Below are 27,095 nucleotides of genomic sequence, written 5' to 3' on the forward strand. Positions count from 1 at the left end.
AAAGTCTATTTGCAACAAACACGAATTAAGCACTATCAAGTAAAGTATATATTTTAAAAAAACTGTTGCTTTACTTTAGTTTAGCAAAGTTATTTGAGTGTTTGTAGAAGACTAAAACTTTTTTTCATCTAAATGCTTTCTTCCTGAGTATATTTATGTTACTAAATGCCTTCCTTTTAAAATGTCTATTTAAATAAGACAATGATCATTTCATTAAGTTAAAAAAACTAATAGAAAAGAAAACATCTGGGAGTTCCCATTGTGGCTCTGTGGTTAATGAACCCAGCTAGTATCCATGAGAATGTGGGTTTGATCCCTGGCCTTGCTTAGTGGGTTAAGGATCCAGCCTTGCCATGAGCTGTGGTGTAGGTCACAGACACAGCTCACATCTGGTGTTGCTGTGGCTGTGGCATAGGCTGGCAGCTATAGCTCCAATTTGAGCCTTAGCCTGAGAACCTCTATATGCCATGGGGCAGCCCTAAAAAGACAAAAAGAAGAAAATAGAAAACATCTAATTAATTTTGAGAAGCAAAATAATATTGTGCCATTTCTAGAAAAAAAGAATCTTTTCTTCTTTCCATATGCTGGTTTAAAAACATATTTTAATCTCTCTAATGTTATACAGAGAACATATTAAAGACCACCCCCTACACTCTTGTTTAATGAGACATCAATTGACTCGTCATTTATGACTTGTTTTTACTATTGTTTAATTCAGAGAAAGTCAGGGGTAAAATAAATAAAGTTAAAAAAATCAAGAGTTCTCTTGTGGCTCAGTGGGTTATGGATCTGGAATCATTTTGTTTTGTTTTTGTCTTTTTAGTAAGGCCGAACCTGCAGCATATGGAGTTCCCAGGCTAGGGGTTCAACTGGAGCTGCAGCCACCAGCCTATGCCACAGCCACAGCAACGCAGATTTGAGCCACGTCTGTGCGCTACACCACAGCTCCTGGAAATGCCAGATTCTTAACCCACTGAGCAACGCCAGGGATCAAACCCACATCCTTATGGATACTAGTCAGATTTGTTAACTGCTGAATGACAAAAGGAACTCCAGGATCTGGAATTGTCATTGCAGCACCTCAGATCACTGCTGTGGTGCAGATTTTATCCCTGGCCCAGGAACTTCCACATGCTATGGGCAGAGCAAAACACCAAAAACAAAACCAAATATAAATCCAACACATTCTGTGTCCCAAATAATGCCCAACCTCAAAGTCACATTCCCTGTTAAGAGCTCCTATTCACAATCTGTATTCACATTTCAGGTACAGTGGTCACTTGCTATCCATAATGGTTTAGCTCCAGGACCCACCCTTGAATACAAAAATCTATGGATGCTCAAGTGACTTATAAAAGATGTTGTAGTACTTACATAAAATTTAAACCACTTTCTATATACTTTAAATGGTCTCCAGATTACTTATAATATTTAGTACAATGTAAATGTTGTGTAAATAGTATATGGTTCACAGCAAATTCAAGGTTTGTTTTCTGTAAAGTTCTGGATTAAAAAATATATTTTCAATCAGTAGTTCGCTAAATTCTTGGATGTAGAACCCATGTATATGGAGGCTGACTGCAATATTAAACTGAAGGGCAGGTTGGATCATCCTGCTACTTGAGTAGAAGATAAGTGTGATGCAGATCAGACAGAAAATTCTAGGAAAGGAAATTTGTTGTGGGCTTTTGGCTTCTCTTTCCACATCTTTTCCTTCTGTTTTCTCCCATTTACTGTTGCTATTTCCCTATTTCTTTTATTTCATCTGCATTTGAATGTTTTAGCTTAAAGGTTGTTAGCAGTAGAATCTTTAGCTTCCAAGAAGAGTTTATTCATTATTCTTACATAGTCATAATTGCTTGACTCTAATTTCTAGTTCAATGACCTACTTTCATTTGAAGTTCTAAGTTTTGGTTCCATGGATGAATACTAAAAAAAATGCACACCACCAGTATCTTGCTTCAATTATTGTTGACATTATCCCCTAAATATGATGCATTTAATGCCCACTGTAGTTAATCACTCTTACACATTTTATTATAAATATTCATTTGTTTATAATCCACCTCAGAGCAGAGTAAAATAAAAACTATGAAGGTGACACAGTTTTGAGAAAATTTGTTTTAGATTAATATTAACAGAGACTTGTCATTTACTACTCTTTTTAAAGCTGTGGAAGTGATTTAAAAATTATTATTTGACACTGTCAAATAATGGTCTCCTTATTGAACAATTCTATTCCTTTTTTTTTTTTTTGGTCTTTTTAGGGCCACACCTATGGCATATGGAAGTTCCCAGGCTAAGGGTTGAATTGGAGCTGTAGCTGCTGGCCAACACCACAGCCACAGCAACCCCTGATCAGAGCTGCATCTACAATCTACACCACAGCTCATGGCAACTCTGGATCCTTAACCCATTGAGTGGTGCCAGAGATCAAACCCACATCATCATGGATACTAGTTGGGTTCCTAACCACTGAGTCACAATGGGAACTCCCAATGGTTCCATTCCTTAAAGGGGTAATTAACTTATTAGTATTTCTATTGGCTTAGCTAATGAAACTCTGAACTCTCCAATCTTTACATCACCCAAAACAGTCGCTCTTTAGAAACATTGATTATTTTTACCAATCTGCATTATATCAACTATTTTGATTTTGTTTTAGGTTTTAGAGGAAAAAAAAGTAGTCAGTGATTTCTGAGATAAAGATTTAAGAAACCAAAAAACTTTAAAACTTTTTAGGGTTAATATAGAATTTCTTTGGTTTTGAGTTCATAAATAGGGGCCCCATATAAATAGCCCAACTCTGCTATGAAAAATTCTTGTATTATGAGAGCCTTAGGCATGTGGTTTATTTTATATACTCCTGTACCAGGGTAAACAAGAGAAAGACTGCCTCCCAGTCTGTGAACCCTATAGGCAATGACTTCCCTGTTGTCCATAGGATAGCTGTTGTCAGGCTTCCCCACAAAGAAATCTGAACCAAAATGTGGTTACTATTTTTCCCCCTTCTTTCTGTCTCTGGTATTCTTAAAACCTTTCTTTAAAACACTGTGTACAAATAACTACTAATCACTGAATTAATAGTTCCTGATATAGACTTGAATATAACCAACTACAGTTTTGTGTGGCATTGACTTGAAAGAAGTTACTTGTGTTGCATGAATCAGGAATGTCAATCTCCTTCAAGGTCATTAAGAAAAAACTTGCTAAAATATTGCTAATACTGGTGTCTGATGCATTGGAAACTTTATATTCACACCCAGATAGATGTAATTGGTTTCACTGTGTAACTTAATCAGTTATTTTAACATAGATTACCCTCTCATTTCCACACAATGAAACAGACTTCCTTTGTTTGGCATTCACACCTTATTTACGTCATTTTTAAAATAATGAATCTTTTTTCAATAAATCTTATATGTATTTTACATTAATTGCTAGGCTAAATACTCTATATTAATTTTCAGAAATGACTTTAGTAGAATTTCAGGAAACTATCACAGACTGAAAGCTCTGAAATATTTTCAAGAAAAACTGTGGTTCTACGTATTATAATATTTCACCCATGAGTTGAGAAAGCATGAGTATGAAAAGCTGTCGTTAAAGGCTAAAATCTGATTTACTTAGAGTGGTACCAGAACACTTTACTGTTTAATTCTTGCTATTATCTAACAGAACCCTATGTTTATTTATTTTAAAAAATACTTATGCCATGCTAAACTTTACATTGCTTATCAAACATACATTGTTTTGCATCCAGGCCTTTTTGTTTTGTTGTTCCGTTTGTATTGAATAGCTTTGCCATATCTGATTCATCTGGTAAAGTCCCTGCCAGTTCACCAGACTCTATTCAGTTCAAACATAACTACTATCATAGCTTTTCTTTTCTTTTTTCTTTTCTTTTCTTTTCTTTTCTTTTCTTTTCTTTTCTTTTCTTTTTTCTTTTCTTTTCTTTTTTTCTCTCTTCTCTTCTCTTCTCTTCTCTTTTCTTTTTTTTGACTGCGCCCATGGCATGCTGAAGTTTCTGGGTTGGGATTAAATCCATGCCACAGCAATGGCCCAAGTCGCTGCAGTGACAATGCCAGATCCTTAACCACTAGGTTGTCAGGGAACCCCTAGCTTAGCTTCAAGTAGAATGTTTTATTTAGTTTGGGTTCTTCCAAAAGAAGATCCTGAGACAAGGATCCTTTGGAAACAGAATTTATGGGGATCACTAGCAGTTTATTTTGGTGGTGATCCCCAGAAATTCTGGTAAGGAAGCAAAGAAATGAAACAGAGAAAGGGAAAAGAAGGGAAAAAAAGTCAATAAACATGCATTTTCAAGGAAGTTATGAATGATGGCGGTTAGAGCTTAATAGCACTAGGAAACACTGAGAGCTAGCCTAGAATTTCAGAATTACTCTATCCAAGGGGAGAGGGAGGTAAGGTTTTTATTCACAAATCAATCATTGGTTGAGAATGTCAACTGAAAAAATGCACAACCTAAAAGTTGAGAGTTATGTTTTATTCAGTGGACGAAACTGAGGACTTAAGCCTGGACACAGCATCTACGATAGCCCTGAAGGACTACTTTTGAGAGGCAGCACAGAGAGCCAGGATATATGAGTTTTTTGCAACAAAGACCAGGTAGTCAGAACATCAGAAGTTTACTGTTTAAGAAAACCAGATATCTTAATTTGAGGAATTTAGCACTTTTCTATACATGGGAAGATATAAAGTCTGGGCTCATTGAAATTTTTCCTTTAATATGCACCTCAGCTATCTGGGGCCAGTATCCCATGCTTTCTCATCCTGAGAACTTATTTAAGGGTATAATTTTGGAATCTTGATATTGTTACACTGACCTGTATGTCTATCCTTCTGCCATTACTCTGTAGTCTTGCATGACTATGGCATTCTAGTAATTTTTGAAATTGGAAAGTGTGACTCCTCCAACTCTGTTCTTGTCTTTCAAGATTGTTTGTCTATTCTGGCTTCCTTGCATTTCCATATGAATTTGAGGATTAGATTGTCAGTTTCTGCAAAGAGGTTAATTGGACTTTATATAGGGATTCATTTCATTGAATCTGCAGATCAAATAATGCCGTATTAACAATATTAAATCTTCTGATTCATAGGATAGGATGTCTGTTCATTCATTCAGTTCTTTTATTTCTTTCAATGATGTCCTGTAGTTCTAGTGTACTAGTTTCATTCCTCTTGCTAAATTTATTGCTAAGTATTTCAGTTATTTACATTGCGAGTGAACAATTCCCTAATTTATTTTAATGATTGACCATTGCTAATGTATGGAAGTATACTAGAATTTTGATTGAATTTTAAATTTTTTGTTATTTAAATTTGTGTACAATTTTTAAAGGTTACTGGTTACTTCCCATTTACCATTATTACAAAATATTGGTTGTATTCTCCATGTTGCACAATGCATCCTTGAGCCTATCTTATACCCAATAGATTGTCTCTTCCACTCCTCACCCCATATACCCCCTCCTCCATCATCCCACTGGTTTTGGAGAACTAGTTTTCCAAATCTGTGAATCTGGTTCTTTTTTGTTTTATTCATTAGTTTGTTGTATTTTTTAGATTGCATGTATAAATGATATACAGTATTTGCCTTTCTCTTTGGGACTTATTACACTTAGCGTAATGCTTTCCAAGTCCATCCATGTTGCTGTAAATGGCAAAATTTCCTTTGATTTTATGGCTGAGTAGTATTCAATTGTTTATCTCTATATATGTAGATATAGATATATAGATATATCCCATCTTCTTTATCCATTCATCTGTTCATGGACACTTAGGTTGTTTCCATATCTCATCAATTATAAATAATATTGCTCTGAACTTTAGGATGCTCGTATCATTTCAATTACTGAAATCACTGTTTCTAGTTTTCTTTTTTTCAGATATATACCCAGGAGTGGAACTGGTGGATAATATAGCGGTTCTATTTTTAGTTTTTTTGAGAAAACTGCTTTCCACAGTAGCTGCACCAATTTATATTCCCATCAACCAGGTAGAAGAGTTTCTTTTTCTCCACATTTTCACCAACATTTTTGTATGTGTGCGTTCTTTTTGATGATAGCCTGAAAAGTGTGAGGTGATATATCTTTGGGGTTTTGATTTGCATTTCCATTATGATTAGCAATGTTGAGTCTCTTTTCATGAAACTGCTGGCCATTTGTATGAATTCTTTAGGGGGAAAAAAGTCTCTTCAGGTCTTCTGCCCATTTTTTAATCAATTTTTGGGGGGTTTTGGTATTAAGTTATATGAGATGTTTATGAATTTAAAATTTTTCACCCCTTATTTGTCATATAATTTGAAATATTTTCACCCACTTAGTAGGTCATCTTTTTTTGTCAATGGTTTACTCTGCTGTGCAGAAGCTTTAATTTTGATTAGGTCCTATGTGTTTATTTTTCCTTTTATCAATTTTATCTTAGGAGACTGATCCAAAAGAACTTTTGCTAAGATTCATGTCAAAGGGCATTCTGCCTATGTTTTCTCTAGGAGTTTTATGGTTTCCTGTCTTACAGAGGTCTTTAATCCACTTGAAGTTTATTTTTGTAATGGTGTGGGAAAATGTTCTGACCCCATTCTTTTGCATGTAGCTGTCCAATTTTCCTAGCACCATGTATTGAAGAGACTGTCTTTTCCCCATGGTATATTCTTACCTCATTTGTAGTAAATTAATTGACTGTAAGTGTGTGGGTTTATTTCTGGGCTCTCTGTTCTGTTCCATTGATCTATGTGTCTGTTTTTGTGCCAGTATTATGCTGTCTTGATTACTGTAGCTTTGCAGTATAGTTTGAAGTCAGGGATCAGGACACTTTGAGCATTTTTTTTTAATCAAGATTCCCTAGGTAATTCATAGTCTTCAGGTGTTTTCTCTTGCTTTTTCAGCTGAGACAAATTCTTGTGCCTTCTTACTTTTCTTGTCATTTTCTGTCTCTATGAAATTGGGTGAAACATTTACCCAATGTGGCCTTGATATTGGTGCCTTTGCAGCAACACCTCTGTATATTCTGCATATGTCCTGGGGCTTTGGTTTCAGAGTTAGATTTGATGTGTATATACATCACTTCTTTCCTCAGGGTGTGGTGGCAGGTATCACTTTGGTAAGAGATGGGGCTGGAGTTGAAGGGTTATTGCCAAGACAAGGTGTGAGATGGGGCTTCCCCTCTGCTTAATGGATGTTATCCCCCCCCACACACACACTGGGGGCACGTTCAGGTCCCTAGGTGCTGGAGCAAAAACCCTGAGAGTCAGGTCCAGCTAACTCAGTTCCCTGAGGTGGTCAGTTCACTCTCAGAGATCCAGACTACTTCTAATGCATTGCCTGTAGAATCTATGGTAATGTCTTCTCCCTCCCTGTTCATATGCTGTTTAGTGATTGAATCTCTTCAGAATCTCACAGCTGGCCAATATTTTCCATTTGTCTTGCAGCCCTTGCTCCAGTGTGGGGCTGTAATGGGAAGCAGTTGGTGCTAGAGCATCTGCTTGGCTCAGGCTGGCATGCTCTGGGGCAATTGCAGGAAATGAGTCAGCCACCTGTGTAGTTTCAATTCAAATTCACTCTCTCCACCTTACTTTGGTAGCAAGCAAGCATTTATGCACTACTCAGGAGCAGAATCTAGGCTTCCTATAGCCCTTCTGTTAGTCCCACTGGCCCTCCAACCAGCCAAGTTTTCTTCTTTTCCTTTCGTTGGACCCCAGGACTGGGGCACCCAATATATGGCTTGAACTGCTCACTCCTCAGGATAGGTCTTCAATCAAGTACTCTTCCTTTTCCCCTGAGTACACTCTCAATGGCATATGTCTTGACCTGATCACTTCTCTTCTCTTCCTACCCAATTACACGTGGAACTTTCTTACAGCCTTAAATGTACAGTTGTATTTCTTCTAAACTTCAGTTAGTTTTCAATAAAAATTGTTCCACCTGTAGAAACTTTTTTTGATGTGTTCATGGGAAGAGGTGAGTTCTGGGTCCTCCTACCCTGCCATAATTATTCCTTTCCCTCTAGATTAATGTTTGCTTATGTAGATTTTTCTAAATTTATTTTACTTTAAATTTACTTTAAAACTTTATATACCCTTGTTTTAGACGTGTCCCACCTAAACTGAATATATATTCTAGTCTGAATATTTCTTTCTTCTAACTAGAGTATTATCTTTAGTTATTATGATAACATATAGTTAGATTTATATCTACCATTATATTTTATATTTACATTTGTCCTCCCTTTACTGTTTATTTCCTCTTCTTTTTGTATTTAAATAATTTTTATTCTATTTCTTTTTTTCTTCTATGGGTTTGAAAATTGTACTTTCTACTTCTATTCTTTAATGAGAACCCTAGGATTTTCATTCATACTTAAAGTATTAATATCAAAAATTTTACATTTTTTAAACTTTCTTCCAGGTCAGTATTAGAATCCTAGAAAATTTTAATTACAATAATCCTCTAACTTATATGACTTGATCTCTTGTATTTTAATTATATATTGTTATCCCATTTCATTTTTAAAAATCATAGGTGATATTATTTTGATTTTATGGCATCAGTTTTCTTTGCATAATCACATAGATCAACTGCCTATTTATAATATTTTATTTGTAATCATTTCTACTCTGCCTAAATTTAGTTCCTTAGTATTTGCTATGGAGTCTCTAGTTTGCAAAATCTCTACTTTTTTATTTGTCTGAAAATATTTTTATTTATTTATTTGTATTATTATTATATTTTAATAGTTATTTCCCCAATACAATTTTGTTTCTACTGTACAGCATGGTGACCCAGTTACACATACATGTACACATTCTATTTTTGCATATTATCATGCTCCATCATAAGTGACTAGACAGAGTTCTCAGTGCTACACAGCAGGATCTCATTGCTAATCCATTCCAAAGGCAATAGTTTGTAACTATTAACTCCAAACTCCCCAACCACCCCATTCCTCCCCTTCCCCCTTGGCAATCACAAGTCTATTCTCCAAGTCCATGATTTTCTTTTCTGTGGAAAGGTTCATTTGTGCGCTATATTAGATTCCAGATATAAGTGATATCCTATGGTATTGGTATTTCTCTTTCTGACTTACTTCACTCAGGATGAGAGTCTCTAGTTCCATCCATGTTGCTTCCAATGACATTATTTTGTTGTTTTTATGACTGAGTAGTATTCCATTGTGTATATATACCACTTCTTCTTAATCCATTCTTCTGTCGATGGACATTTGGGTTGATTCCATGTCTTGGCTATTGTGAATAGTGCTGCAATGAACATGTGGGTGCATGTGTCTTTTTAAAGGAAAGTTTTGTCCGGATATATGCCCAGGAGTGGGATTGCTGGGTCATATGGTAGTTCTATGTATAGCTTTCTAAGGTACCTCCATACTGTTCTCCATAGTGGTTGTACCAGCTTACATTCCCACCAATAGCGCAGGAGAGTTCCCTTTTCTCCACACCCCTTCCAGCACTTGTTATTCGTGGACTTATTAATGATGGCCATTCTGGCTGGTGTGAGGTGGTATCTTGTGGTAGTTTTGATTTGCATTTCTCTAATAATCAGCCATGTTGAGTATTTTTTTCATGTGCTTGTTGGCCATCTGTATGTCTTCCTTGGAAAAATGTCTATTCAGGTCTTTTGCCCATTTTTCCATTGGGTTGTTGGCTTTTTTGCTGTTGTATCAGTTGCTTGTATATTCTAGAGATTAAGCCCTTGTCAGTTGCATCATTTAAAACCATTTTCTCCCATTCTCTAAGTTGTCTTTTTGTTTTCTTTTTGGTTTCCTTTGCTGTGCAAAAGCTTGTCAGTTTGATTAGGTCCCATTGGTTTATTTTTGCTCTTATTTCTGTTGCTTGGGAGACTGACCTGAGAAAATATTCATGAGGTTGATGTCAGAGAGAGTTTTGCCTATGTTTTCTTCCAGGAGTTTGATGGTGTCTTGACTTATATTTAAGTCTTTCAGCCATTTTGAGTTTATTTTTGTGCATGGTGTGAGGGTGTGTTCTAGTTTCATTGATTTGCATGCAGCTGTCCAGGTACATGAAAATATTTTTATTCACCCCTTGTTTTTGGAAGATTTTCAGTGGATGTGTAAATTTAGTTTATGTTTATTTTCTCTCAGCATATTGATGATATTATTCTATAATCTTTTGGCTTTCATATTTGCTGTTGAGAAGTAAGCTATACATCCTTTTTGATACTCTCTATTTTTTTCTGACAGTTTCTAAGGTCCCATTTTGTGTGTGGGGGGTGTTGCTTTTCTGCTGTTTTACTCTACTATGTCTAGTTTTACTTTTATTTTCGAAATTTTCTTTTTAGTTTGCATAATTTCCTAACATGTGCAAAGTAGAAATAATCATTTAATTAATCGCCATGTATAAACCTCATCCTCCTTCAGTATATATCAATTTGTATCTAGTCTTGTTTCACCTCTCAATCTTCAGATTGTTTTGAAGAAAGTTCCAGTTATCATTTTATAAATCAAGTATATCTAATAGATACTCTTTTATAAAAACTTAATCATAAGAGTTCCCTTCGTGGTTCAGTGGCTAATGAACTCAACTAGGAACCGTGAGGATGCAGGTTCGAGCCCTGGCCTCGCTCAGTGGGTTAAGGATCCAGTGCTGCTGTGAACTGCGGCGTAGGTTGCAGACGCAGCTCAGATCCCATGTTGCTGTGGCTGTGGTGTAGGCTGGCAGCTGTAGCTCCAATTCAACCCCTAGCCTGGGAACTTCAACGTGTGATGAGTGTGGCCTTAAAAAAAAAAAAAAAAAAAAAAAAAAAACAAAAACCTTAAAACCCTAATCATAATGGCATTTTCACATGTGTGAATTTTAATAATAATTTCTCAATATTTTAAATATCCAATGAATGTAAGAGTTTCTCAGATTGTCTTTGGATTGCATGTTTTTTTCTCTTAAACAATTTGAATTAGAATCAAACAACCACCACATATAATGGATTGATATGTTTCTTAAAGTCTGTTCTAGTATATGGGTCCTTCTATCCTTATAAATTTTTCCTCAGTTTGCTATTTGAATAAAGCAGTTTATTTGTGTTTATATTTTTCTATAGTCTGAATTGTATATTTCCTTTAATTATCATGTTTGGGATTCACTGAGCTATCTGAATTTGTAGATGATTGTCTTTCATCAGTTTGGGGAAAAGATCAGCAATTACCTCTTCAAATATTTCCTTTGCCACATCTTCTTTCCTCACCTTCTAAAACTCTGACATTTTTGTACTAATCTCCATGTCTTTAGCCTTTCATCTTTCCAATGAAGATTTGGAATTTATTCTGCCAGGCACCAAGCTGGAAATATTACCAATAAGAAACAATTCAAATTAAATTCCATACATGATTTTTTTTTGGACTACCCATGTGGTGCATAGGCCATATGAAGATGGGCTTGTTGTTATAAAGTATCAGAGGAAATAGAATTTTCCTTTGGATCAGCATGATTGTTCAAGACAGGCAAGTTTTCTTTGTAGTCCCTGGGAGGTAGAGTTTTATTTCAAGTATACACCTTATACTAAAGATGGAACACTTGGGAGCACCAACTTGATTTAGAGTGGGAGAAATTATTTCGTTAGGCTCCAATATCTGGTGGCTCCTGACTTTATTCTTGCACCGTTTTTCCCTATGAATTGGTGAAAACAGAAACACAAGTTCCTCTGGCATGGCAAATATCCCAATAGCAGGCCAGTTTTAGTTCTTTGATAACCTAATTATTTTCTCTAATTTGAATATTCTTGCTGTCTTACCAGCTCAAGGATGAGTTTAGTTTTTTTTTTTTTTTTTCTTTTTTAAAGAATATTTCATCTAGTCTATTGAGGTATTTTCAAAGAAAGGTAGGTCAGGGTGTGTGTGTGCGTGCATATACTTGTATATATATGAACAAATGGCAAATGGTGAATGGTGGTCTTGGATATCATCCTTTGCTTTGAAATATCTTTTATCTTTTCCAAGGGATTAGAATTTTTTCCTGCTTTGAGGTGTCTGACTTGGCCTGTAATAGGCATCTCAGATACAAAATGTCACACAGCTTTATCTATGAGGTTCTGTAAAATGTTCTGCATGAAAAATGTGAAAATACATCATCCTACTGACAAAAATTCACTTCATTAATGTCAATTTGCTTCTCATTGCTGTGTTTTTGTGCCCTGCTACATACATAATAAATGTCTGCTTTAAGGATGAATCACAAAAATATATGTGTATATATATATTTTTTTCTCTGGTGGTGGGTTTTTAAATTATACAGGTGAAAAACCTAGGGCTCCAATTCGCCAATCTTTTTGCTATCATCCTTACTGACTGATTAGTTTATCTATGTTATCAAGTCTATACAAAGAAATTTATATTTCTCAAAAAGATTATGTATTTCAAATTTTTCACATTGTTTTATTGGACTTCTCACACAGATCCATATGTTGTCTTGGGTGAGTAACTTAACCACTGTGAGCTTTATTTTTTTTTATGTAAAATGGAAATATTAATCTTAGCAGACAAACCATGAAGATTGTGAGGAAAAAATGACAGTGAAATAGTATATAATAATGTAAGTTTTGTAAACTGTAAAGTATTATGGTAACTCAAGATGTTACTATTAATAAATCGATTACCTTTCTAATCAGTTATGCACACTAATTAACAGAGTGTTTTCTTCTTGTATTAAATAGATTTTGGCAAAATTTTAAAAAATAAGTGCTATTTATTTATTTATTATCACAATGGTCTGTATTCTTTCTCACTTAATATTCTGGCCTTGCTTTACATTATGTTTCTATGTGAAATTGTCAATAACTCTTTATGGGAATATTACAATAAATTCTAATCTGCTGTATTTTATTACATAAAGTGAAAAATCACAATTATCTTCTTCAAGCATATGAAGTGCATAAAGATGACCAAATGTCTACCTTGCATATCTTGAAAAGTTTATATTATTACTTAGCAATCCTTTCATTCTGGGTTATATCTCTGGATTTTCAATTTACCTATGACATACCATGAATTGCTTTGTTTTTGATGAGTGTATTACTCTTAAAATATCAAGCTTAAAATTATTTTATTTTTTTTCTTTTAACAGCTGCAACATATGCAAGTGTCTAGGCCGAGGGTCAAATTGCAGTTGCAACTAAGGCCTATACCACAGCACTGGATTTGAGTGGCTTCGGCAATGACAGATACTTAACCTACTGAGTGAGGCAAGGGATCAAACCTATATCCTCGTGGTTTGGTGGGTTCTTAACCAATATTCAGAGTCTTTAAAATTATTAGATGTCTAATGAATCAAATATAGTTTTCAGAAATGACAAGACAGGAATACTTAGTGTGATATTTCATTGAACTCAAAACATACTTTTTCACATTTTTATTCATTCTTAAGAATTCAATGAATTTTGGAGTTCCCATCGTGGCACAGTGGTTAACGAATCCGACTAGGAACCATGAGGTTGCGGATTTGATCCCTGACTTTTCTCAGTGGGTTAAGGATCCGGTGTTGCTGTGAGCTGTGGTGTACGCTGCAGACGCGGCTCGGATCCCGCGTTGCTGTGGCTCTGGTGTAGGCCGGTGGCTGCAGCTCCGATTCGACCCCTAGCTTGGGAACCTCCATATGCCATGGGAGCGGCCCAAGAAATGGCAAAAAGACAAAAACAAAAAAAAAAGAATTCAATGAATTTTATTATATTTATGGTTGTAGAACCATCATTACAACCTAATTTTGGAATATTTCCATCAAAACATACATGTTAAGAAATGCAAAATCATAGTTGATGTATCTAGATCATGGTAGTTGAAAACATAAAAAAATAGATGCTTAAAAAATAAGCATAATTTCAATTTATGAATTCAAAGAAAATAAAAATAGATTTAGGAGTTCCCTCGAGATGCACCAGGTTAAGGATTTGGTGCTGTCACTGTTGTGGTTTGAGTTGCTGCTGTGATGTGGGTTCTTTTTTCATCTTTTCAGTGCTTCACCTGCATCACATGCAGGTTCTGAGGCTAGGGATGGTATCAGAGCTGCAGCTGTTGGCCTACACCACAGCCACAACAATGGCCAATCCAAGTCACATCTGTGTCCTACACCACAACTCAAGGCAACGTTGGCTTCTTTAACACACTGAACGAATCCAGGGATTGAACCCACATCCTTAAGATACTAGTCAGATCCTTAACCTACTGAGCCATAATGGGAACTCCCTAAACAGGTTTTCTTTTGTTTGTTTGTTTAAGTGAAGGACTGTTCAGAATCTTTTTTATAGGAAAATTTTGCTAAATTTATTTGATCTTTTGAAACATACATATTTTCAAGTGTGAGTCATTAACATCTCCCAAATATTGTTCCAGTGAACCCCGAGTTAGCTGATATTAATGTATTCCAACTACTTCACCTATCAGAAGTGGAAATGGAGATTCACAGAATTTAAATAACTCAACTTCACCTCTCAGCAGTTATATTAGCTTTCTGTTGCCGCTATAACAAACGTATATGCTTAAAATAGCACCATTTATTACAGCACAATTTCTGTGGATCAGAAGTCCAGGTGAGTTCACTTGGGATCTCTGCTCAGGGTCTTATAAGACTGAAATCAATATGCAAGCAGATCTGGACCCTTATCTAAAGTCTTAGGGAGGAAATATGCTTCCAAATTTCTTCAGGTCAGTGGCAGAATTCATTTTCTGTGGTTGTAGAACTGAAATCCTTCTTTCCTTGCTCATTGCCAACTGGGACTGACTCTCCATTGATAGAGGCTGCACACATCCCTTTTAACATCTCCTCCATCTCAAAGTAGGAATACTACATCAAGTTTTATTCATGCGGGAGTTCCCATTATGGCACAGCTGAAATGAATCCTGCTAGTATCCATGAGGTTGTGGGTTCCATCCCTTCCCTTGCTCAGTGGGTTGGGGATCTGGCATTGCCATGAGCTGAGGTGTTGTCAGCAACTGACTCAGCCCCTAGCCTGGGAACTTCCATATGCTGCAGGTACGGCCCTAAAAAGCAAAAAAAAAAAAAAAAAAAAAAAAAAGAAAGTTTTATTCATTTTTAAGGACTAATGTAATTACATTGGACCTACCTGGATAATTAAAAATGTTCCCCCTATTTCAAGGTCAGTTGTGCCATATAACAAAATAAATATAGAATTGATATCTTATCATTCTGGATACTTCAGGGATTAGGTCAGGAAATCTTTAAAAGCCATTTTAGAACTCTGTCTATCACAGTAGCAGAGGTGAAACTAGAACCAAAGTCTCTTTGCTATGAAGCCACTATTTTCTCCTATCCTGTTTGAAATCAGTAAATGGGTTTTATAAATATTTAAGTCTTTGAATTAATATTGAAAGTATAATTTATGTTATATTTAATGTATTCTTAATATTTGCATACTTAATCTGAAGAATGTAATCAAAACAACACTTTTTCTCTCAAAGAATCTTGCTCTTTTATCATAAGTAGATTTGTAAATAAATTATCAGTTTGTAATTTTTAATAATCACATTTTATTTTCTTTCTTATTTCAAGGAAAATGAAGCAGCATTTTATTTGCATTACTTTAAGGAAAAGTGATTTCAGTAATAACCACAATGCATTTCATTCTTTTGTAGGCATGAAAATTTAAAGTAATTTGTTTCTTTATATGGTCCAGTAGAATTGCTAATGGATTAATTATTGTAAAATAAAAAGTAACATAATATAAGTGTTAATTAAGCACTCAAATGCTGTTCTATGATCATTTGCCAGACCACAGAAATTTTTACAATTTTCTTTTTTTTTTTTTGTCTTTTGTCTTTTGTTGTTGTTGTTGTTGTTGTTGTTGTTGCTATTTCTTGGGCCGCTCCCGCGGCATATGGAGGTTCCCAGGCTAGGGGTCTAGTCGGAGCTGTAACCACTGGCCTACGCCAGAGCCACAGCAACGCAGGATCCGAGCCGCGTCTGCAACCTACACCACAGCTCACGGCAACGCCAGATCGTTAACCCACTGAGCAAGGGCAGGGACCAAACCCGCAACCTCATGGTTCCTAGTCGGATTAGTTAACCACTGCGCCATGACGGGAACTCCTACAATTTTCTTAATTAACAGTATTATTTTTGGATTTAGCATTGCAGTTGTGAATTATTTCTTTCATTAAAAATAATAATCAAATTTTATTATAGGTATAACAATTTTCTAATGTGGAAAGTGTCTTCTACAAAGGAAACTGAAGGATAATTTTGCTAATATACCAGCCCAATTCTGAATCTCAAAGCAAGGTATAGTGAATGTCTCATAGTTTTTAATCTGCTCAGCATTAATTCCACTTTTTCTGGTAACCTTAATCTCATTCTTTTGGGGAGCTATTCCCTTACCCATGCTGTGGTTCTAATTGTATTGAAAAAAATAGAAAATAATATCCTTATAATGCATCTGACACACTCAGTCTTAACAATTTATAATAACACATTTCCCTGGCCTCAATGATTGTCTCAAAGAAATGCACCCAGGATAATCAAAATCCTTTCCTCAAATTTTATCTGTTAAAATAAAGAAGACTTCTTTCTCTGGGGATGCAGGCTAGAAACATATAATCCTGGGGCTATGTTCATGTACATCATCTCCCAACACCCATTGCCACACAGAGAAAACTTTGTTTTAAGTATAAAAGAGGAAGGCCAACAAAAAGAGAAGTAGAGCTATGAGATAGAAATTAATAGATATAAAATGACCAAGTGGTAGAGTGAGAGAGAAACTTGACAGTACAATTTATTCCTGAAAAAAAATGTATTCTTTGACTTCTCTGTTGCATGAAGCAATAAGTTAATTTTTATTGTTGTTCATAAGAATTTGTAATGTGTAACCAAAAGATTGTTGACTGGTACCTTTGGGTGAATTTCTCTTAGTAAATTAAGTTGGATGGTCAGTTTGACTTTAAATTAAGAAGGACAATACATTAGTGTTATCTCTTTGGTCCAATCCATCATTTCTCACTTTGGTTATTGCAGTAGATTCCAAACTGGTCTCTGTATCCAGCCTTCCTCCTATAGACTGTTTTCAATATGGAGCCATAAATCTGATCATGCCACTCCTCTTCTCAAACCTCTTTGATGGATGGTCATCTCTATAGAAGTTTAAATTAATTACATTAAAGAAATGTAGATAATTGTTTTTTAAAACAATTATTATGTGTCAGCATCATGAAGGGGAATTGTTGAAATACAGATTTATGGACTCTTGCCAAGAAATTTTAAATCAAGAGATTTGACATGTTTTCCAAATTCCATCCTTGGGGAAACATTGAGCTATATGAATGAAGAGGCTAAAAATATTTTATCAGCAAAAATTTGATGGCATGTTGCAAAAGCAATTGCTAGTCTTTGGATGTGATTTATTTCTTTCTAATAATTTATTCTCTGTGTGTCTTTGTTGTGTGCAGAAGAATATAACCCATTTTTAATTTTGATTTATGATAGGTTACCTTATATATGATCCTATTCTTTGATCCTCATCTTCACTACTTTGTTAGTTCTACATGTAACACTGTTATGTATCCTTTTAACTTATCCTTACTAACTTGGTCTTCTAAGTCAACTACATGTCCAGTTGATTTTTGTATTTAATTCCATCATGACTTTATATTCTCAAGACTGAACTGAATCAACTTATTGATTGACTGTCCTCTTTCATAGCATTCATTAAGGTATTCACCTTCTACATTTTGGTATCCCAATCACACAGCTTACTTTGTAACTTATATATATATAATCACCTTGGCTTTTGATCTGCTATTGCTCCATCTAGATCCAGATTCTGCACTAATGATTCTTTTATTCCCAAATTTAAAAAAAAAGAAATGCTGAATAGCTAGGTTCTTTGGCCTATTCAAAAACACAAAAAAAGGAGTTCCCATTGTGATGCAGCCACAAAAGAATCCAACTGGTATCTATGAGGATGCGGGTTCAATCCCTGGCCTCACTTTGTGGGTTAAGGATCCAGCATTTCTGTGAGCTGTGGTGTAGTTTGCAGATGCAGCTCAGATACCACATTGGCATGACTCTGGCGTAGGCCGGCAGCTGTAGCTCTGATTCAAACCCTAGCCTGGGAATTTTCATATGCCGTGAGTGAAACCCTAAGAAAAAAAAAAAAGCAAGTTCACATATTTATGTTTATGGTTGATTTTATGATTTTTACACATAAATCTAGCTTTTTAGTGAATTTTAACTCACTTCCAGCTGAGTTATTTGAACAACTTGTTTACTGGCTGTAACCAAGATCATTTGTGTTTTAGAATGCAAATAGAACACAGTTTTATTTTAAACAATTTTCTTTTTTTTGTTTTTTTGTTTTGTTTTGTTTTGCTTTTTTGTCTTTTTGCCTTTTCTGGGGCTGCTCCCAAGGCATATGGAGGTTCCCAGGCTAGAGGTCTAATCGGAGCTGTAGCCACCCGCCTACGCCAGAGCCACAGCAACAGGGATCCGAGCCGCGTCTGCGACCTACACCACAGCTCATGGCAACGCCGGATCCTTAACCCACTGAACAAGGCCAGGGATCGAACCCTCAACCTCATGGTTCCTAGTCGGATTTGTTAACCACTGCGCCATGATGGGAACACGTATTTTAAACAATTTTCTAATGAGTGCATTTAACAGTGTAAAATCACACACCCCATGACTTTTGGGCAATTTAGCCTTTGATATGCAAATTACATATAAACTATTACACAACCAAATAAATCATATCTACACAACGAAAATTATTTGAAGTGAAGCTGAATCTTAATTACATAATCATATTTCCACAAAATCATTTCAACCACTTCTGCAGATGTTGCTCTCCCAGAAATATATGTAAAACTACATTCCTAACCAAAGCATTATGTTGTAGGTAGAGCCCTATTTAGAGTAAGGGATACTCTAAAATGAGTGCTTGTTTCTTTATAAACTTTTAAACAATGCAAACTTTAAAAACTTTTCTCTTCTGAAAATACTTTGAAAGAACAGAGGCAAGTAAGAGCTAAGAGATTAGAACACTAGCCAATGTTGTGTAGCTGATGTAAGCACAGGTTCACAGATCACTGATGCGGTGAAAATGACCCGACTTTCTGTGCTTTCATACTACACACTTTCACTTGGAACATAGGTCCTTAAGACAATACAATCCTGCTTTTGAGAGGTGGAGACAAAGAGACTGATAAGTTTTGCCAGCCAACATACTAATCAGTTGGATCTCCTGTCATAATGAGCCATAGGAATTTTGAAATATTTGTATTTTCTACTTATAAATTGGAGAATTTTGGTGGATTTTGTATTTAATGATATTTTCTTCCTCATGTTTTGTTAGGTGCTGATGTGTTAGGAGGTGCCAGAACTGTTCCTGAGTTTCCTTCTTTTATTAGCTGCAAGTACAGTCTAATTGCTTTAAAGAGCAGTATCAAATGATGTGTTACATTCGAACCTACACTATGAGCATTTACCATTAGTTGCCTAATTATGATTGTGCCAGAAAATATATCTTGTATGACTATGTGAATAAGATTATTGTAATTGTTTATTAATTAAAATATATAATACAAAACTAACAATGCCAATTATGGGATCTCTCTGATTTCAGCCACTGTATATGTGAAATTTATGTTTGTTTATTGTCTGTCTCTCGCATTAGACTAAGCTCCAGGTGGTCAGGAGTAAGATCTGTTATAAAGGGTGAATGATTGAATGAGAGCCAATGTTTGGGGATGCAGCCCTTCCTTATAACATTTTTTCCTCCCTGTGGAACAATCTTAGAACCATATCATTTTGATTTCAGCACCTTTTTCAACAACACAATTCAGTCTAAGTTGAAGAAATATCTACTTCAAAATATATATGATTTTTATAAATGGTTCATGAGCCTGAATCCAAAGTTTATGCTGATATGGTGCAAAAATATTTTAAGTACGTGGATATTATTCATAGATGCCGAAAAATACATCACACGCTTTTTTCCACAAATGGATTAAAATGAATCAGGATTTTTAAAACTGTTTTTATACATACAATCATTATGGTATCCACGAGGGTTCCAGAAATAACATGTTGCCTGTGATTTAAATCTATTTGGATGTGGTGGGCCATAAGGTTGTCTGTACAAAGACTGACATTAAACAGTCATTGAAAAGGGCTCATGCCTCTAATTCTGAAGCTGTGACTAAGGTCTATAGTAAACTTCTTCCAAATTTTTGGCCTTAAGACACATATCTTCCATGTAACATTTCCTAACTAGCCATGGCTTTAATCATATCCTTCTTTTCATGAATTTGTAATCTTCTCTGCATGATTTAGCTCATAATTGTGAGCTACTTTATATTTTCATCTGTTGATTTCTTAGTGTATGCTAGTGTAATCTCCACAAAGAAATTGCAAGCTCTTTAAGTATAGAAAAATATCATGTCATATGTTTTCTGTATACTCCAAAGCTTCTGGCATGATACTGAGTACACAAAAAGTGCAAAACACATACTTGATTACTATATGTGTTGGTTGTGACTAGTAATATTTTATGTATAATTTTTTGACTTGCATGTTCTTTAATACCTTAAATATCCTCTCCAAGAAGAAAAATTATACATCAACAGGTAATTTATATTTTTTGATTTGGATCAAATATAATTTGTCTAATTTTCATTTAAATAGAACCCAAATAAATTGCCCCTATTGGAATTTCATGCCCTGGCCTTTACAGGGAAGTTATTTTCCCCAGTCTATGCTATAACTTCTATTTATTTGTAATGTCAGGAACATTATGTATGTGCTTCTGCAGAAAGAGGTCAGGGAAGTGAGTAGAAAAGCAAATTGAGTCTCCTGGCAATTTTGACCTCTTATATTTTCAACTCTTCTTGTTGTCCAATAGAGAGGGATATAGTTATCACTGAAATATTTACCTGAAAGGAGTTTAAAAAGTCAGACTAAATTCCTTTATATGCTACTTTCAGGGGCCAGGCTACAGAGATTTCCAGCACTCGAACTTTTTGTTTTCTTTTTTTTATTACTCAATGAATTTTATTACACTTATAGTTGTACAATGATCATCACAACCAAATTATAGCATTTCCATCCCAAACCCCCAGCGCACCCTCCTGCAACTTGTCTCATTTGGAAACCATAAGTTTTTCAAAGTCTGTGAGTAGGTAAAACTCTAAAACCAGCTGGTTGCACAATAGAATATAATCAACTTTCACTTTGGTCAGGGCAAGTTGTTCTACTAAGGTCTTTGCATGATGAGAATTTTGCCAATGTTGTCCATGGTTGGGTTTTCCTTTTGCTTTGCCCTATCAGAAATCGGTTTTGCTACCTGTGGCAAATTTATAAATATGTCATGGAAAATACAGGGTTGAAAAGTACTTTTTTATTGCCTAAGACAACTAAGCTAGACCAAATGAGCCCAAATTGTGAGAAATTACTTAGTCACTTTCCAGTTTTGGTTGAAAGATAAAATCTTCACCAAAAGAAAGCTCTACAGAGAAGTTCAGAGTTTGTTGAGAGGTTTCTTTTTTCCCCTATTTTTCCCAAGACCTAAAATGTATATGGGAAGAAGCAACATTTTATTAAAGTGTGCCCTGGATTGGCAAGATTTGGGAGATACTAACACATGAATTGGCAAGATGTGAAAGATATGAAAAAACTTCATCTAATCCCATTCTACACACTCAAAAGCAGGCCAGCTTTAGACAAAAATTTTAAGCATTACAAGGATCGTTAATGCTGTTGTACAATTAAAATGTCAGTAGTTAATGCCAACCTTGGGGAGGAAATTGATTGCTTTAATAGTTTCCCAAGGTGACCACGGTCATCTGCAATCCAGTAGTGAACTCTAATGTGAACTGCCTGGAAGATAAAGGAAACAATATAGTAGAGGTCATTTATTAATTGCTTTCTAATTTAAAGTGACAGTAAAAACAAGCACAACATAGAACATTTATAAATCTCTTGCAACATAAAGAGTCCTTTGGACTATTTACATTAATGGAAAACATAAGACGTCAATTATAAGGATATTTAGGAATTCAGAATTAAGACTTTGTAAACAGTCATTCCCTCATATGTATTTTTAAATGCAAAACAGAGTATATTAATCAGATGATGTCTAAGTGTAGTCAATTAAATATTTTTTAGGACACAGTATTCAAAAATCTTTCCAGTAAACTGAGAATAAAGTTAAATAAATTCTATTTCCAAATGAAGATAAAGGCTTGAGTGGTTATACAGTTTTCAAGACCTGAATTTTATTTGTGTATTTTGTCATCAGAAATTATCATGAAGTTTCAATCTTACATTTAAATTGACTTTAACCTAAAACCTTTTATCTTGGAGTAAGAGGATATAAAGGCATGGCACTGAGTAGTATGATTTCTCCTAACCCTATCCTTTCCAGTTTATATGGCATAATGGTCAAGAGCACAGCCACTAGAATAAATAAATTAAAGCTTTGGTCTCACCTCCAAAATTTATTAGCTATGTGCCAGGCACTGTGTTAAGCAATTCATGAGCTTTATCTTAATTTTCCCATCAAATTATAAAGTAAATTCTTTCAAATTACTTATTTTCAATGTAGAAATAAAGGCTCAGATAGGTAAAAGAATGGCCTAAGGTCACACAGCTATTAACAAATATAGCCAGAATCCTAATCAAGGTGTATTTGAATCCACTACTCAAAATTTAGCTTTTGACATTTGTAGCAGATGCTGCTAGCATCCTGTCCAAAACCACTGAAAACAATTTCTAGACACATAAAAGATACCTGTATCCCTCTGATTGAGGGCATATTCACATGATCATTTCAATATATACATAAAATGTATTTGGCAAAATTCAACATCCATTTATGATAAAAACTCTCAACTGAGTGAATATTGAGAGAACATACTTCAACAAAAGCCATGTGAGTTAAGACCACAGGTAACATTACACTCAATGGCAAAAAGCTGAAAGCTTTTCTTCTTGTCTTTTTTTTTGCTTGTTTGTTTTTGCCTTTCTCTAGGGCTGTATCCACAGCATATGGAGGTTCCCAGGCTAGGGGGTCTAATCGGAGCTGTAGCCACTGGCCTATGCCAGAGCCACAGCAATGCAGGATCCGAGCCACATCTGCCACCTACACCACAGCTCATGGCAACACTGGATCCTTAACCCACTGAGAAAGACCAGGGATCAAACCCACAACCTTATGGTTCCTAGGCAGATTCATTAACCACTGAGCCATAACAGGAACTCTGAAAGCTTTTCCTCTAAGATCAGCAATGAGACAAAGATGCCCACTCCTGCCACTTTTATTCAGCATAGCATTGGAGGTCCTAGATAAAGTAATTAGGAAAGAAAAATAAATAAAAAATTCAATTCTGAAAAAAGAAGTAAAAATTTTATTTGCAGATGAAATGATACTATATATAGAAAATTCTAAAGACTATACCCCAAAACTGTTAGAACTAATAAATGAATTCAGTAAAGTTGTGTGATAAAATATCAATACACAAAAATCTACTGCATTTCTATATGCTGATAATGAATTATCATAAAGAGAAATTAAGAAAATAATCCCATTTACAATTACTAAGGAGGTGAAAGATCTGTACCTGAAAACTATGAGATATTGGTGAAAGAAATTGAAGAAAACACATAGAAATGGAAAAATATTCTGGTATCATTGACTGGAAGAATTAATATTGTTAAAATGTCCATTCTACTCAAAGCAATGCACAGATTCGATGCAATCTCTGTCAAAATTCCAATGAATTTTTTACAGAAATATAATAATCTTAAAATGTTTATGGGACCACAAAAACCCTGAATAGCCAAGGAAATATTGAGAAAAAAAAAAACAAAGCTTGAGGAATCATGCTTCTTGAATTCAGACTATATTATAAAGCTAGAATAACCAAAACAGTATACTAATAGCACCAAAAAATCACATAGATCAATGGAAGGGAATAGGGAGCCTGTAAATAAACCCAGACATTTATTGCCATTAATCTATGACAAAGGAGACGAGAATATACAATTGGAGGAAGACTTTTCCTTCAATAATTCTGGGAAAACCAAACAGCATCATGCAAAAGAATGAAACTAGACCACTATCATATACCATGCATTAAAATTAACTCAAAAATGATTTGAATGTAAGTCCTGAAACAACACTCCTGGAAGAAACTATAGGTTGTAAGCTCATTGAAATCAGTCTTTGTGGAAAATAACCATATTCTGCAAAGATAAAATAGTCAACCTAAATAGTTCTATAATCATTAATAAAATTGGAATTATAATTTAAATTTTCTCAAGAAAGAAATTTCTAAGCTGAGATTAGTTCAGAGGAGAATTCTATCAAATGTTTAAAAAGGAATTATCATTTATTACACACAATCTCTTCTATAAAATGAAAGAGAAGGAAACATTTTATTACCCTGATTCCAAAATTAGACAAAAGGGAAAACTATAGACTGATATCCCAAAATTAATAACATAACTTTTATAATCATTTGAATAGCAATGAAATATCTAAACATACATATATAAACATATATATATGATATGTATACTGAAAATGATATATACTAATAAAAAATCAAAGTTATAAATAAATTGAGAGAAATACCATGTTCATGTGTTGAAAGACTCAACATTGTAAAGAGGTCAATTGTACCCACACTTATATATGCATTTATACAACTCTTATCACAGTTCCAGAATGTTTTCCTGTAGTAGTAGACAACCTTATTATAAAATTTTACAGAAGACATAGGCCTAGAATTGCTAAAACTGTCTGAGAAAGAAGAAAAAAGTGGGCAAAAACATTCAACTTGATATTAAGCTCTATTATATAGCTATAATAATCAAAATAGTGAGATATGATGAAGGGATAGATGCATAGATCAATGGAACAGAATAGACTATACAGAAGTATACCAGCACAAAAATGCTCAACCCAACTCCCTTGTTAAAAATGGTGCAGGAGCTGTTCCTTTGAAGATGCTTAGCCTTGTGAACCAACATCACCGGGGGAAAAAAAAAAAAACAGCCACCTAAACCTCACATGTTGTACCAAATTAAGTCAAAATGGATCATGAACTTAAATAAAAAATGTAAAACTATAAAACTTTCATGAAAAGAAGTGTGAGAAAAAATCTTTAGGATCTAGGGAGAGCATGGAGTTCTTAGATTGACACCAGAATCATGATCCATAAGAAGAAAAATTCACAAGCTGGAACTCATAAAAGTTTGAAAACTGGCATTTCTTCTAAGTGACTATATTGATGGCAAATAACCACATTAAAATATTTTTTTCTGTGTTTTTAGGGCCGCACCAGTGGCATATGGAGGTTCCCAGGCTAGGGGTCCAATTGGAGCTGTAGCCAACACCCTACGCCAGAGCCACAGCAAAGCAGGATCCAAGCCGCATCTGCAACCTACACCACAGCTCACAGCAATGCCAGATCCTTAACTCATTGAGCAAGACCTGGGATCAAACCCGCATCCTCATGAATGCTGTCGGGCTCGTTAACTACTGAGCCACAACAGGAACTCCAAGACATTAAAAGATTTTAAAAATCATTAGCCATTAGGGGAATGCAGATAAAAACCACAATTAAATAACTTAACACATAGAAAAAAATGGTTTTAATAAATGAAAGAGAAAATACAAATCTCCCATGAAGAATTCCAAATGTTTTATGCTGATGTTTTGCTCTACATAAATTTATAAGAATCTCTTTAAAATACTCCCAAAATTGCAGTAGAAAATCCAATAGTAGGTAATTAAAACAATTAAGTTTGTTGTGACCATCAATTTTTTTTAACGAAATTGAGTAGAATAGAAAATATCAGAGTGCAGAGCAAGAGTTAGAATTGTTTGGTAAAATTTTTGTTTGTTTTTTATATGTGTATGTATATGGATGAAATGTGAAGTGTATTTCTTACTAAGAATTTTGATTAACTAAGCTGGAAAGAGTTCTCGAAGGTGTTCTTCCATTGAGGATAGATGTAGGACCAAATGATGAGTAGACATCATGCTCTAAAATCACATAAAAATACCAACAGAGGTAGCAAGTTGGCAGTTGATATCGAGATTCTTATTTTAGTGCTGTTTATTTCAGGAATTGCCTGGAAATTGATGATGAATATATAGTGCTCATCTTAGTGATTTTTCATTCATCATCCAAACTTGCTGGTGATTGCATTTCCCCCCATCTTTTATTGCTAGATATCTGGAGAGAATTATGTCAACAAGCATTTACTGAAACACTTTTTGTGATTACTCAGAGCATTCTTGGTACCATAATCCTGGCATCTCCATTTATTCTTCCCAAGAAATATGAGACTACTCAGAAATGAAGAAGATAACCATATATGTATGAAAATACTTAAATTAGATTGAAGCTTAGCAGCCCATTGTTGAAGAAAAAAACCTATGCTGGGGGATTAAAATATCAACTTCAATTACCACTGTGACCTTCATATTTCCTTTATGATCATCTTTAGAAGCAGAATTGAAGAACTGTGTATCTTAAACATTGTGTTCAGTATAATGAATCAATAAAAATGCTAAAGAGTCATCTATGTTGGTCTCTGACAGCATAAAATAATTTAATGTGAGAAAGCTAAAAAGCATCATAGATAGGGAAGTTTTCTAGGGGCAGTACTTCCAAGAAGCCAGTTGTTCCCTAATGCATAATGAGGAGTTTTGCAGACAGTAAAGATCTATTCTTACCGTATGATCCAGCAATTGACCTCTTTACAATTTACCAAATAAATTAAAAACTTATATTCACAAAGAAACCTGCACAGGAATGTTTATAGGCACTTTATAATTGCCAAAACCTGAAAACACCCAAGATGTCCTTCCATAGGTTAATGAATAAATAAACTGTGGTTCATCTGGAAATATTATTCAGCACTAAGAAAAAATGAGCTCTCAAGCCAGGAAAAGATAGAGAGGAGCATTGGGTGCATATTACTAAGTGAAATAAACCAATATGAAAAGGCTATATACACCACATTTCTAACTCTATCACATTCTGAAAAAAGCAAAATTGTGGAGACAATAAAAAGGTCACTAGCAGTATGGGTTAAGGGG

Source organism: Sus scrofa, chromosome X (genome assembly GCF_054392235.1).
Source record: "Sus scrofa isolate SSC_HxYL_T2T_F1_AM1 chromosome X, Sscrofa_HxYL_maternal_Yorkshire_Landrace_v2.0, whole genome shotgun sequence".
NCBI lineage: Eukaryota > Metazoa > Chordata > Mammalia > Artiodactyla > Suidae > Sus > Sus scrofa.